Source organism: Leiobunum rupestre, chromosome 6 (assembly GCF_980474605.1).
Source record: "Leiobunum rupestre chromosome 6, qqLeiRupe1.1.hap1, whole genome shotgun sequence".
NCBI classification, from domain to species: domain Eukaryota; kingdom Metazoa; phylum Arthropoda; class Arachnida; order Opiliones; family Sclerosomatidae; genus Leiobunum; species Leiobunum rupestre.
Window position 1 is genome coordinate 3991332 of NC_143389.1, and position 12612 is coordinate 4003943.

Genomic DNA, 12612 nt, shown 5'->3' on the forward strand with positions numbered 1-12612 from the left:
ATCACCAACCTACCAGGACCTGGCTAGTCGCGGCTTGTCCACCGCTATCAATTACACTCTAGCGGCAACGGCCATATCACGCTGAATACACCGGTTCTCGTCTGATCACCGAAGTTAAGCAGCGTCGAGCGCGGTCAGTACTTGGGAGGGAGACCACCTGGGAACACCGCGTGCCGTTGGCTACTCATTTATTTTCGCGGGATGGGATTTGCGTCTTTTAACAGGAAAATACCTTCATCCTATCATTTTGACGCTGCTTTTTTATGCAATTAAAAGTTCGCCCAGACGATAATATTATTTCGGTCAACTCTTGGCCTTTTTTTAACAACTGGCAGCATCTTTCCGTGAATAAAATACATGTTAGTATCAAAATTGAACAAAATAAAATGGCGAGAAAATTGGTTTTCATTTTATTCTACTTAAGGCTTGTACTTAAAATAGTACTAACTTACTTACTTACTTACTTACTTACTTACTTACTTACTAACTAACTAACTAACTAACTAACTAACTAACTAACTAACTAACTAATTAACTAACTAACTAACTAACTAACTAATTAACTAACTAACTAACTAACTAACTAACTAACGTTTATCTCTAAACAAAAACATTTCCGCGGTAAAATCCACTCTGAAATGGCCTTTTCTGGTTTTGGAATGAAGTCCAAAGTTAAAATTTTATTAACAAATTCTAATTGTGAAATATATTTTTTGTTCTAAATTTTAATCTTAAATGTAATTTAAATAGTTGAATCTAAAAAAGGACTTTTGGAAAATGTTTTATAGAAGGTTTTATCATGGGACAGCCGCATGGATTAGGGGAGTAACCCAAAAATACAAAATATCAAAACAAACCACGAAATTAAATAATAAAACGGAGACAGAGATATATTTTTTAAACAAAATAATATAGCTAACTTTTATCTATTAATTGTTTTAGGTGATGTAGTTTATGTAAAATATAAAAATGAACCTTGGCACAATATAAATTTAATGTCATGTTTTATTGATACTTAGAAAAAGTAACAAACATTTCAAAAGTCAGATCTTTGAGATCATTATTAAAAAAATATAACATTTTAAATCCGAACTCCTCTATAAATATTAAAATTATAAATTCCTAATCTACTTTAACAAAAGATATATCATATTAAGTTTAATACTATTAATGTTAGGAATAATCATGACTTTGAGATAAATAGAACAAAAATGTTTAATTCCAAATATAGTTAATTATAGAGCAATATATAATAAATGATTTTGTACTTACCAAAAATAAGCCTTGCCACTTTATATCTTGGTAATGTAGCTGCCGCGGGCGGCGGGCCCCCGGCGGCGACTCACTGTCCACGGAAGACGGGAAGAGAGAAAAAATGGAGAGGGGCTTATTTCGTGTTTTCTCTTTACGCGGAACATCTTGGCTGGAACCCAATGACCTAAAAATGAGGGGCGCGCTGTCTCTACCCACCATACCGAAACCCGCGAATTTACGTTATGAAAACCGGTTCCTTCAGCCAACCACTTAGAACATGCACGATTTACGAACCTTGGGTTACGAATAAAACCACAGGAATAACACAGAACAACCTCTTTTCGCGCCTTTATTTTACCCCTCTTACTTGCCTCCCGCTCGTCGGCCATTGCCTCTGCCCTAAACGGGGAGTCTAGCATCCACTCCTTGGGTATCCATAATGGAGGAGAGGACTGAAAGGGGGAAAACCAAGCATGGACGCGCCCAGGAAAATACCAAGGAGGATAGGAAGGGAGGCGAAGTAGGAGGGATGAACGCGGCAGCATCCTTGTAAGAAGCTTAGCGGCGGGAAAATTTCGGAAAAATGGCGGCTAGACGTAGCGTAGCTGCCGCAATCTTGCCGCCATTCATCCCTCCTACTTCGCCTCCCTTCCTATCCTCCGTGAAAATACCGCGAAAAAGAGTGTATAACTAGGTAAAAGAAAATTCAAAAACTGGAATCTTTCCGATTCTTCATTATTAACTATTCGACAATAAGGATTTTACCACTTATGACGTCAGAGGGGCAATATATTATAATAAAGAAATATATATAAAGACAGCCAAATAACATTTCCCGGAAATACTGTGTTGCGCAGTGCGCCATTATAAGAGCGTTTGATTTTTGATTTCAAGAGAGAAGTGGGCCGATCCCGGATTTACTGCAATACCAGGCCGACCCGTGGCGGAGGTGGAGCAAGCTCCGACCACTCCGCCGCCGTCCAAAAATAAGTTTAATATCTTGGGCCCCGATGGGACCCGTATCAGATATTAAGCTGATAAGAACAGATACTTTTAATAGTTTATTAAAAGATTCGTTTCGTTACAAAAATTACATTCAAGTCATTTGTTCGCGTTTTAAGTTAATTTAAATTAGCGCGAACACTCGTTAAAAGATAAAAAGAAACATTGTAAAAAAAAAAACGAGTAAAGAACTATGTGAAAATTTAAAAATTAAATTTAAAACATATTTTTGCCTTTTTTCACTTCTTTTTCTGGAGTTTTACTACGTCGTCTCTTTGGATAGTTTTTTAAAAGTTCGATGATTTGTGCCGCTTGGTCTTCTGCTCGTTTGGTTAGGATGGGTGAACGTGTGGGTGCTCTGGAGTTGATTTTTGCAAGAAGGGCTTGAAGTTCGGTTTTCCTCAATAGATGTAAATGTAGTTGTGACGGATCGGTATAATTCCACTCTGATGGATCAAATCGGGGTCTGGAGTTGTTGTCGGAGTCAATGGATTCGGGTTCGCTTTCGGGTTCTAGGTCATCGTGATGTGGTGGAGATTTCAAGGCGTCGGCGTATTGGCTTGTTTGGACTGGAGGTTCTGCGTTTCTCTTGTATGGTTCTGGTGATGTTAAAGTCCAGCTCTCTTCAGATACTACACTTTGATCTTAGCCAAAAGGCCGAGAAGCGATAACCCGCTAGGAGCCGTCACTGTTTAACAAAGTAAAAAGAGAGAATTCGAGCATTTCAAATATTTCATAATTACGTCACCGAATGTTGGTCCTGGTGGGAGATGACAACGTTTGTAGCCATCGCGCGAACAAAGGAGAAGACGATATCTTGAATCCGTGAAATAGAGGTACACCGCCAGGCCCGGACTGGCACTTTTGGGGTCATCGGCTAGAGACAGTAGAGTGGGCCACTTTACCGGGCCGTATGGAAAAAAAATCTAAATGGTGGTTTATAGGACCATAAATAACGTATTAAGTGTACTAGATTCTACGTGAAACGTCAAACGCGTTTAAATGACCATTTAGGAAAAATTTATTATAAGCGAATAGAGCGTTCTATAAAAGTGGACCATAACCGGTCACTTTTCATACAGACTATAGAGCTGGTTCAGCAGGACTAACAACTTTTGTTATTCTTTGGTTTAAGAGAATTCGGCTTATGTCCTGTCTTTATATGAATATTTTAGAGACGTACCTTTTAGGAGTTGTAGGAGGCACCCTAGGTGTTGAAGTATGTTTGGGGTTAAGGATATTTTCATGATCTAAGTTTCATCTTAAACACGTGGATTTGGGACTAGTATTTTCTAGAATTTTGCTTATTTGCCATCATACATTTATTACAAAAATCATTTAAAATAAGAAAAAAGGCGCGGAAAGCAAAGCCGGAAATATGTGAAGCCTAGGCTAGCAACTACGCTACTAATAAAAATTGACTGCTCTCAATTTCTTACGGGTTTGCCAGATAAATATATTTCTCTAAGACGAAAAACCGGCCAAACCTTCACCTCCTCCGAACTCCAAAGGGGGAAAGCACACCACACCAATTTTATAGATTCGTAAACGCGCCTTCCCAATCGACCGCCATCACCTTACAGTCTACGGGGAGGGTGATGAAAAAACTGGTTTGGGGGGGGGGGGGGATGAAATTTCTGCGGTAAAGGGCTTGCTCGTTGGTTGTCTGTACGATAATATCGGCGCCCAGTAAACGTTTCTAAAAAGAGTGTATAGAACGTTCTATTGGAGCCGCATGCAGCCGGTGGCCCTCGGCGATCACCAACCTACCAGGACCTGGCTAGTCGCGGCTTGTCCACCGCTATCAATTACACTCTAGCGGCAACGGCCATATCACGCTGAATACACCGGTTCTCGTCTGATCACCGAAGTTAAGCAGCGTCGAGCGCGGTCAGTACTTGGGAGGGAGACCACCTGGGAACACCGCGTGCCGTTGGCTACTCATTTATTTTCGCGGGATGGGATTTGCGTCTTTTAACAGGAAAATACCTTCATCCTATCATTTTGACGCTGCTTTTTTATGCAATTAAAAGTTCGCCCAGACGATAATATTATTTCGGTCAACTCTTGGCCTTTTTTTAACAACTGGCAGCATCTTTCCGTGAATAAAATACATGTTAGTATCAAAATTGAACAAAATAAAATGGCGAGAAAATTGGTTTTCATTTTATTCTACTTAAGGCTTGTACTTAAAATAGTACTAACTTACTTACTTACTTACTTACTTACTTACTTACTTACTAACTAACTAACTAACTAACTAACTAACTAACTAACTAACTAACTAATTAACTAACTAACTAACTAACTAACTAATTAACTAACTAACTAACTAACTAACTAACTAACGTTTATCTCTAAACAAAAACATTTCCGCGGTAAAATCCACTCTGAAATGGCCTTTTCTGGTTTTGGAATGAAGTCCAAAGTTAAAATTTTATTAACAAATTCTAATTGTGAAATATATTTTTTGTTCTAAATTTTAATCTTAAATGTAATTTAAATAGTTGAATCTAAAAAAGGACTTTTGGAAAATGTTTTATAGAAGGTTTTATCATGGGACAGCCGCATGGATTAGGGGAGTAACCCAAAAATACAAAATATCAAAACAAACCACGAAATTAAATAATAAAACGGAGACAGAGATATATTTTTTAAACAAAATAATATAGCTAACTTTTATCTATTAATTGTTTTAGGTGATGTAGTTTATGTAAAATATAAAAATGAACCTTGGCACAATATAAATTTAATGTCATGTTTTATTGATACTTAGAAAAAGTAACAAACATTTCAAAAGTCAGATCTTTGAGATCATTATTAAAAAAATATAACATTTTAAATCCGAACTCCTCTATAAATATTAAAATTATAAATTCCTAATCTACTTTAACAAAAGATATATCATATTAAGTTTAATACTATTAATGTTAGGAATAATCATGACTTTGAGATAAATAGAACAAAAATGTTTAATTCCAAATATAGTTAATTATAGAGCAATATATAATAAATGATTTTGTACTTACCAAAAATAAGCCTTGCCACTTTATATCTTGGTAATGTAGCTGCCGCGGGCGGCGGGCCCCCGGCGGCGACTCACTGTCCACGGAAGACGGGAAGAGAGAAAAAATGGAGAGGGGCTTATTTCGTGTTTTCTCTTTACGCGGAACATCTTGGCTGGAACCCAATGACCTAAAAATGAGGGGCGCGCTGTCTCTACCCACCATACCGAAACCCGCGAATTTACGTTATGAAAACCGGTTCCTTCAGCCAACCACTTAGAACATGCACGATTTACGAACCTTGGGTTACGAATAAAACCACAGGAATAACACAGAACAACCTCTTTTCGCGCCTTTATTTTACCCCTCTTACTTGCCTCCCGCTCGTCGGCCATTGCCTCTGCCCTAAACGGGGAGTCTAGCATCCACTCCTTGGGTATCCATAATGGAGGAGAGGACTGAAAGGGGGAAAACCAAGCATGGACGCGCCCAGGAAAATACCAAGGAGGATAGGAAGGGAGGCGAAGTAGGAGGGATGAACGCGGCAGCATCCTTGTAAGAAGCTTAGCGGCGGGAAAATTTCGGAAAAATGGCGGCTAGACGTAGCGTAGCTGCCGCAATCTTGCCGCCATTCATCCCTCCTACTTCGCCTCCCTTCCTATCCTCCGTGAAAATACCGCGAAAAAGAGTGTATAACTAGGTAAAAGAAAATTCAAAAACTGGAATCTTTCCGATTCTTCATTATTAACTATTCGACAATAAGGATTTTACCACTTATGACGTCAGAGGGGCAATATATTATAATAAAGAAATATATATAAAGACAGCCAAATAACATTTCCCGGAAATACTGTGTTGCGCAGTGCGCCATTATAAGAGCGTTTGATTTTTGATTTCAAGAGAGAAGTGGGCCGATCCCGGATTTACTGCAATACCAGGCCGACCCGTGGCGGAGGTGGAGCAAGCTCCGACCACTCCGCCGCCGTCCAAAAATAAGTTTAATATCTTGGGCCCCGATGGGACCCGTATCAGATATTAAGCTGATAAGAACAGATACTGAATTTGTTTATTTAAATTCTTGTCATTGATACATATGTTCGCGTTATTAATATTTTAATTTAGCGCGAACATTTGTCAAAAAAAATGGTGTCTGATTCTCTGATCTTTTTTCCAGGTTTAGTTCTTTTGTACAATGCGGTCAGGTAAGTATATTTCTTTTTTCTTTTTAAATTTAAATAAATATCTTTGGGTAAATAACAAATAATTTTCCATAAAAAATGGCAATAAGACGGAAAAAGTCCAATAACATTTAAAGCTAAAACAATTAAAACCCCGAAAGCACGACATTTGTAAAGTTAAAATCATACTCTACACGATAAAAACATTTTGGACTTGTAAAAATAATTACTTATATTTACAACAGATAGATACGAAAAAGATATAAATAAATACATATTTACACAATTATCGTAAGAACTATTTTTTGCCTCTCTTTGGGTCTTTTTCAATGGATGGACTCTGTCGACGTTTAGCCCGCCTCTGGATTTCTGTCATTGCGCCCGTTCGCGCTTTCTCACGCCAGATCAGCTTATCTGGGTCCGTAGTGTCATGATCCTTGGCGTCCCGAAGAAATTGATCAAGTTTGGCGTCGGAAAGATCCGCCCATTTAAAATTGCGTTCGAAATCTGCCACTCTTTTAGCAAATCCTGGCGAGACTATGACTTTCTGTGGTGACGATTTAACTGCCTCAGAATAGCCCTTGGCTGCTGCTGCGGTGACCTTGGGGGATGACGTAGGCGATAGCAACCGCCAGCCCTCATCACCTTCCTCGAAGTCGCCTGCACTTGGTACATCTTCGTTAATCGCTAACTGATCATCAGTAGCCTCCATAATTTCCTGATCTCCATCTTCTGCGGATGATGGCGAACGTCTTGAACTCTCTGGATCATTTGGTGGCGGAAGTTGGGATTCAAGGCCCGTGTTCTGGAGAGGCGGGCGAACCCTGTTTTTCTTTTTCGGGCAATCCCGAACCTGATGAGTGTCTTTGTGGCAAAAGAAGCACATTCTCTGTACTCCCCGGTACGTGACTTGTATGCGATGTCCATTGATGATCATCAGGTTCGGGATTGGACCCCTGACTTTTACTTGGAGACGTCGTGTTCCGGTACGAAGGTCTTTCAGGACCCCTTTCTGATAGGTCTCCCACGTCTGGGATATAACGTCACAGCTCGTTCTGAAGGCCTTCTTGAAAACCTCCAAATCCCACCAACTGGGAGCGTCTTTCACTGTTAGGTAAGTAACAGGGTCAGCTACTCCAATAACATCGAGCGGCTTCTCACCGACGACGATTCCGCAGTCCACGGCTTTCTGATAACTAGCTGCGTCCCGGAAGGTGATCTGTACTTCGGACTTGCCAATCATTTGAAATACGGTGATATTTTTGGGGCCGACGTGGTCAAAAAGAGCTAGCGCTAATTCTTCCACGGCGACACCGTCAAATTTGATGCGGGCTGTAGCAGCCTTACAAGCTGTAGCGGAAGCCGAAGCTGAAGCTACTTTGTCCATTTTCGTCGACGACGAAGACATGGTGACGGGCTTTGACGTCGAGATCACCGGATGACTTCGGGTATCGCCAGGCGGCGACCCCTCAAAAAGTGGGTCCAAGGTGGCGGAAAAACTGGAACAGTACAGCGGCAGGAACCGGAATCAGGATACAGCGGCAGGAACCGGAAACAGGATACGGCGGCAGGAACCGGAGCCAGGACACAGGAACGAGCAGGTAAGGTAGCGAAGCAGGTAAACTCGCCTTAAAGGCGTATATACACTTCTCGCCCCCCGACTAAGATCTCTGTATAGTTCTATTGGAAACAGATACTACACTTTGATCTTAGCCAAAAGGCCGAGAAGCGATAACCCGCTAGGAGCCGTCACTGTTTAACAAAGTAAAAAGAGAGAATTCGAGCATTTCAAATATTTCATAATTACGTCACCGAATGTTGGTCCTGGTGGGAGATGACAACGTTTGTAGCCATCGCGCGAACAAAGGAGAAGACGATATCTTGAATCCGTGAAATAGAGGTACACCGCCAGGCCCGGACTGGCACTTTTGGGGTCATCGGCTAGAGACAGTAGAGTGGGCCACTTTACCGGGCCGTATGGAAAAAAAATCTAAATGGTGGTTTATAGGACCATAAATAACGTATTAAGTGTACTAGATTCTACGTGAAACGTCAAACGCGTTTAAATGACCATTTAGGAAAAATTTATTATAAGCGAATAGAGCGTTCTATAAAAGTGGACCATAACCGGTCACTTTTCATACAGACTATAGAGCTGGTTCAGCAGGACTAACAACTTTTGTTATTCTTTGGTTTAAGAGAATTCGGCTTATGTCCTGTCTTTATATGAATATTTTAGAGACGTACCTTTTAGGAGTTGTAGGAGGCACCCTAGGTGTTGAAGTATGTTTGGGGTTAAGGATATTTTCATGATCTAAGTTTCATCTTAAACACGTGGATTTGGGACTAGTATTTTCTAGAATTTTGCTTATTTGCCATCATACATTTATTACAAAAATCATTTAAAATAAGAAAAAAGGCGCGGAAAGCAAAGCCGGAAATATGTGAAGCCTAGGCTAGCAACTACGCTACTAATAAAAATTGACTGCTCTCAATTTCTTACGGGTTTGCCAGATAAATATATTTCTCTAAGACGAAAAACCGGCCAAACCTTCACCTCCTCCGAACTCCAAAGGGGGAAAGCACACCACACCAATTTTATAGATTCGTAAACGCGCCTTCCCAATCGACCGCCATCACCTTACAGTCTACGGGGAGGGTGATGAAAAAACTGGTTTGGGGGGGGGGGGGGATGAAATTTCTGCGGTAAAGGGCTTGCTCGTTGGTTGTCTGTACGATAATATCGGCGCCCAGTAAACGTTTCTAAAAAGAGTGTATAGAACGTTCTATTGGAGCCGCATGCAGCCGGTGGCCCTCGGCGATCACCAACCTACCAGGACCTGGCTAGTCGCGGCTTGTCCACCGCTATCAATTACACTCTAGCGGCAACGGCCATATCACGCTGAATACACCGGTTCTCGTCTGATCACCGAAGTTAAGCAGCGTCGAGCGCGGTCAGTACTTGGGAGGGAGACCACCTGGGAACACCGCGTGCCGTTGGCTACTCATTTATTTTCGCGGGATGGGATTTGCGTCTTTTAACAGGAAAATACCTTCATCCTATCATTTTGACGCTGCTTTTTTATGCAATTAAAAGTTCGCCCAGACGATAATATTATTTCGGTCAACTCTTGGCCTTTTTTTAACAACTGGCAGCATCTTTCCGTGAATAAAATACATGTTAGTATCAAAATTGAACAAAATAAAATGGCGAGAAAATTGGTTTTCATTTTATTCTACTTAAGGCTTGTACTTAAAATAGTACTAACTTACTTACTTACTTACTTACTTACTTACTTACTTACTAACTAACTAACTAACTAACTAACTAACTAACTAACTAACTAACTAATTAACTAACTAACTAACTAACTAACTAATTAACTAACTAACTAACTAACTAACTAACTAACTAACGTTTATCTCTAAACAAAAACATTTCCGCGGTAAAATCCACTCTGAAATGGCCTTTTCTGGTTTTGGAATGAAGTCCAAAGTTAAAATTTTATTAACAAATTCTAATTGTGAAATATATTTTTTGTTCTAAATTTTAATCTTAAATGTAATTTAAATAGTTGAATCTAAAAAAGGACTTTTGGAAAATGTTTTATAGAAGGTTTTATCATGGGACAGCCGCATGGATTAGGGGAGTAACCCAAAAATACAAAATATCAAAACAAACCACGAAATTAAATAATAAAACGGAGACAGAGATATATTTTTTAAACAAAATAATATAGCTAACTTTTATCTATTAATTGTTTTAGGTGATGTAGTTTATGTAAAATATAAAAATGAACCTTGGCACAATATAAATTTAATGTCATGTTTTATTGATACTTAGAAAAAGTAACAAACATTTCAAAAGTCAGATCTTTGAGATCATTATTAAAAAAATATAACATTTTAAATCCGAACTCCTCTATAAATATTAAAATTATAAATTCCTAATCTACTTTAACAAAAGATATATCATATTAAGTTTAATACTATTAATGTTAGGAATAATCATGACTTTGAGATAAATAGAACAAAAATGTTTAATTCCAAATATAGTTAATTATAGAGCAATATATAATAAATGATTTTGTACTTACCAAAAATAAGCCTTGCCACTTTATATCTTGGTAATGTAGCTGCCGCGGGCGGCGGGCCCCCGGCGGCGACTCACTGTCCACGGAAGACGGGAAGAGAGAAAAAATGGAGAGGGGCTTATTTCGTGTTTTCTCTTTACGCGGAACATCTTGGCTGGAACCCAATGACCTAAAAATGAGGGGCGCGCTGTCTCTACCCACCATACCGAAACCCGCGAATTTACGTTATGAAAACCGGTTCCTTCAGCCAACCACTTAGAACATGCACGATTTACGAACCTTGGGTTACGAATAAAACCACAGGAATAACACAGAACAACCTCTTTTCGCGCCTTTATTTTACCCCTCTTACTTGCCTCCCGCTCGTCGGCCATTGCCTCTGCCCTAAACGGGGAGTCTAGCATCCACTCCTTGGGTATCCATAATGGAGGAGAGGACTGAAAGGGGGAAAACCAAGCATGGACGCGCCCAGGAAAATACCAAGGAGGATAGGAAGGGAGGCGAAGTAGGAGGGATGAACGCGGCAGCATCCTTGTAAGAAGCTTAGCGGCGGGAAAATTTCGGAAAAATGGCGGCTAGACGTAGCGTAGCTGCCGCAATCTTGCCGCCATTCATCCCTCCTACTTCGCCTCCCTTCCTATCCTCCGTGAAAATACCGCGAAAAAGAGTGTATAACTAGGTAAAAGAAAATTCAAAAACTGGAATCTTTCCGATTCTTCATTATTAACTATTCGACAATAAGGATTTTACCACTTATGACGTCAGAGGGGCAATATATTATAATAAAGAAATATATATAAAGACAGCCAAATAACATTTCCCGGAAATACTGTGTTGCGCAGTGCGCCATTATAAGAGCGTTTGATTTTTGATTTCAAGAGAGAAGTGGGCCGATCCCGGATTTACTGCAATACCAGGCCGACCCGTGGCGGAGGTGGAGCAAGCTCCGACCACTCCGCCGCCGTCCAAAAATAAGTTTAATATCTTGGGCCCCGATGGGACCCGTATCAGATATTAAGCTGATAAGAACAGATACTACACTTTGATCTTAGCCAAAAGGCCGAGAAGCGATAACCCGCTAGGAGCCGTCACTGTTTAACAAAGTAAAAAGAGAGAATTCGAGCATTTCAAATATTTCATAATTACGTCACCGAATGTTGGTCCTGGTGGGAGATGACAACGTTTGTAGCCATCGCGCGAACAAAGGAGAAGACGATATCTTGAATCCGTGAAATAGAGGTACACCGCCAGGCCCGGACTGGCACTTTTGGGGTCATCGGCTAGAGACAGTAGAGTGGGCCACTTTACCGGGCCGTATGGAAAAAAAATCTAAATGGTGGTTTATAGGACCATAAATAACGTATTAAGTGTACTAGATTCTACGTGAAACGTCAAACGCGTTTAAATGACCATTTAGGAAAAATTTATTATAAGCGAATAGAGCGTTCTATAAAAGTGGACCATAACCGGTCACTTTTCATACAGACTATAGAGCTGGTTCAGCAGGACTAACAACTTTTGTTATTCTTTGGTTTAAGAGAATTCGGCTTATGTCCTGTCTTTATATGAATATTTTAGAGACGTACCTTTTAGGAGTTGTAGGAGGCACCCTAGGTGTTGAAGTATGTTTGGGGTTAAGGATATTTTCATGATCTAAGTTTCATCTTAAACACGTGGATTTGGGACTAGTATTTTCTAGAATTTTGCTTATTTGCCATCATACATTTATTACAAAAATCATTTAAAATAAGAAAAAAGGCGCGGAAAGCAAAGCCGGAAATATGTGAAGCCTAGGCTAGCAACTACGCTACTAATAAAAATTGACTGCTCTCAATTTCTTACGGGTTTGCCAGATAAATATATTTCTCTAAGACGAAAAACCGGCCAAACCTTCACCTCCTCCGAACTCCAAAGGGGGAAAGCACACCACACCAATTTTATAGATTCGTAAACGCGCCTTCCCAATCGACCGCCATCACCTTACAGTCTACGGGGAGGGTGATGAAAAAACTGGTTTGGGGGGGGGGGGGGGATGAAATTTCTGCGGTAAAGGGCTTGCTCGTTGGTTGTCTGTACGAT

The 12612-nt window shown here is 40.1% G+C and overlaps 4 non-coding genes and 4 pseudogenes across 4 annotated transcripts; 3 read left to right on the forward strand and 5 right to left on the reverse strand.

Annotated features, from left to right (window-relative positions):
• The first annotated feature begins 63 nt into the window (after positions 1-63).
• On the forward strand, positions 64-182 carry LOC149938455 (5S ribosomal RNA). Its single transcript, XR_016482028.1, has one exon. It is a non-coding gene; the product is annotated as a 5S ribosomal RNA (ribosomal RNA).
• Positions 183-2149: 1967 nt separating this feature from the next.
• On the reverse strand, positions 2150-2327 carry LOC149938456 (U2 spliceosomal RNA; annotated as a pseudogene).
• Positions 2328-2847: 520 nt separating this feature from the next.
• On the reverse strand, positions 2848-2925 carry LOC149938457 (U2 spliceosomal RNA; annotated as a pseudogene).
• A 1151-nt stretch (positions 2926-4076) lies between these two features.
• LOC149938458 (5S ribosomal RNA) lies at positions 4077-4195 on the forward strand. The gene has a single exon (XR_016482030.1). It is a non-coding gene; the product is annotated as a 5S ribosomal RNA (ribosomal RNA).
• Positions 4196-6162: 1967 nt separating this feature from the next.
• LOC149938459 (U2 spliceosomal RNA) lies at positions 6163-6341 on the reverse strand (annotated as a pseudogene).
• A 1693-nt stretch (positions 6342-8034) lies between these two features.
• LOC149938460 (U2 spliceosomal RNA) lies at positions 8035-8172 on the reverse strand (annotated as a pseudogene).
• A 1151-nt stretch (positions 8173-9323) lies between these two features.
• On the forward strand, positions 9324-9442 carry LOC149938461 (5S ribosomal RNA). The gene has a single exon (XR_016482031.1). It is a non-coding gene; the product is annotated as a 5S ribosomal RNA (ribosomal RNA).
• Positions 9443-11413: 1971 nt separating this feature from the next.
• On the reverse strand, positions 11414-11605 carry LOC149938462 (U2 spliceosomal RNA). Its single transcript, XR_016481492.1, has one exon. It is a non-coding gene; the product is annotated as a U2 spliceosomal RNA (small nuclear RNA).
• Positions 11606-12612: the final 1007 nt, after the last annotated feature.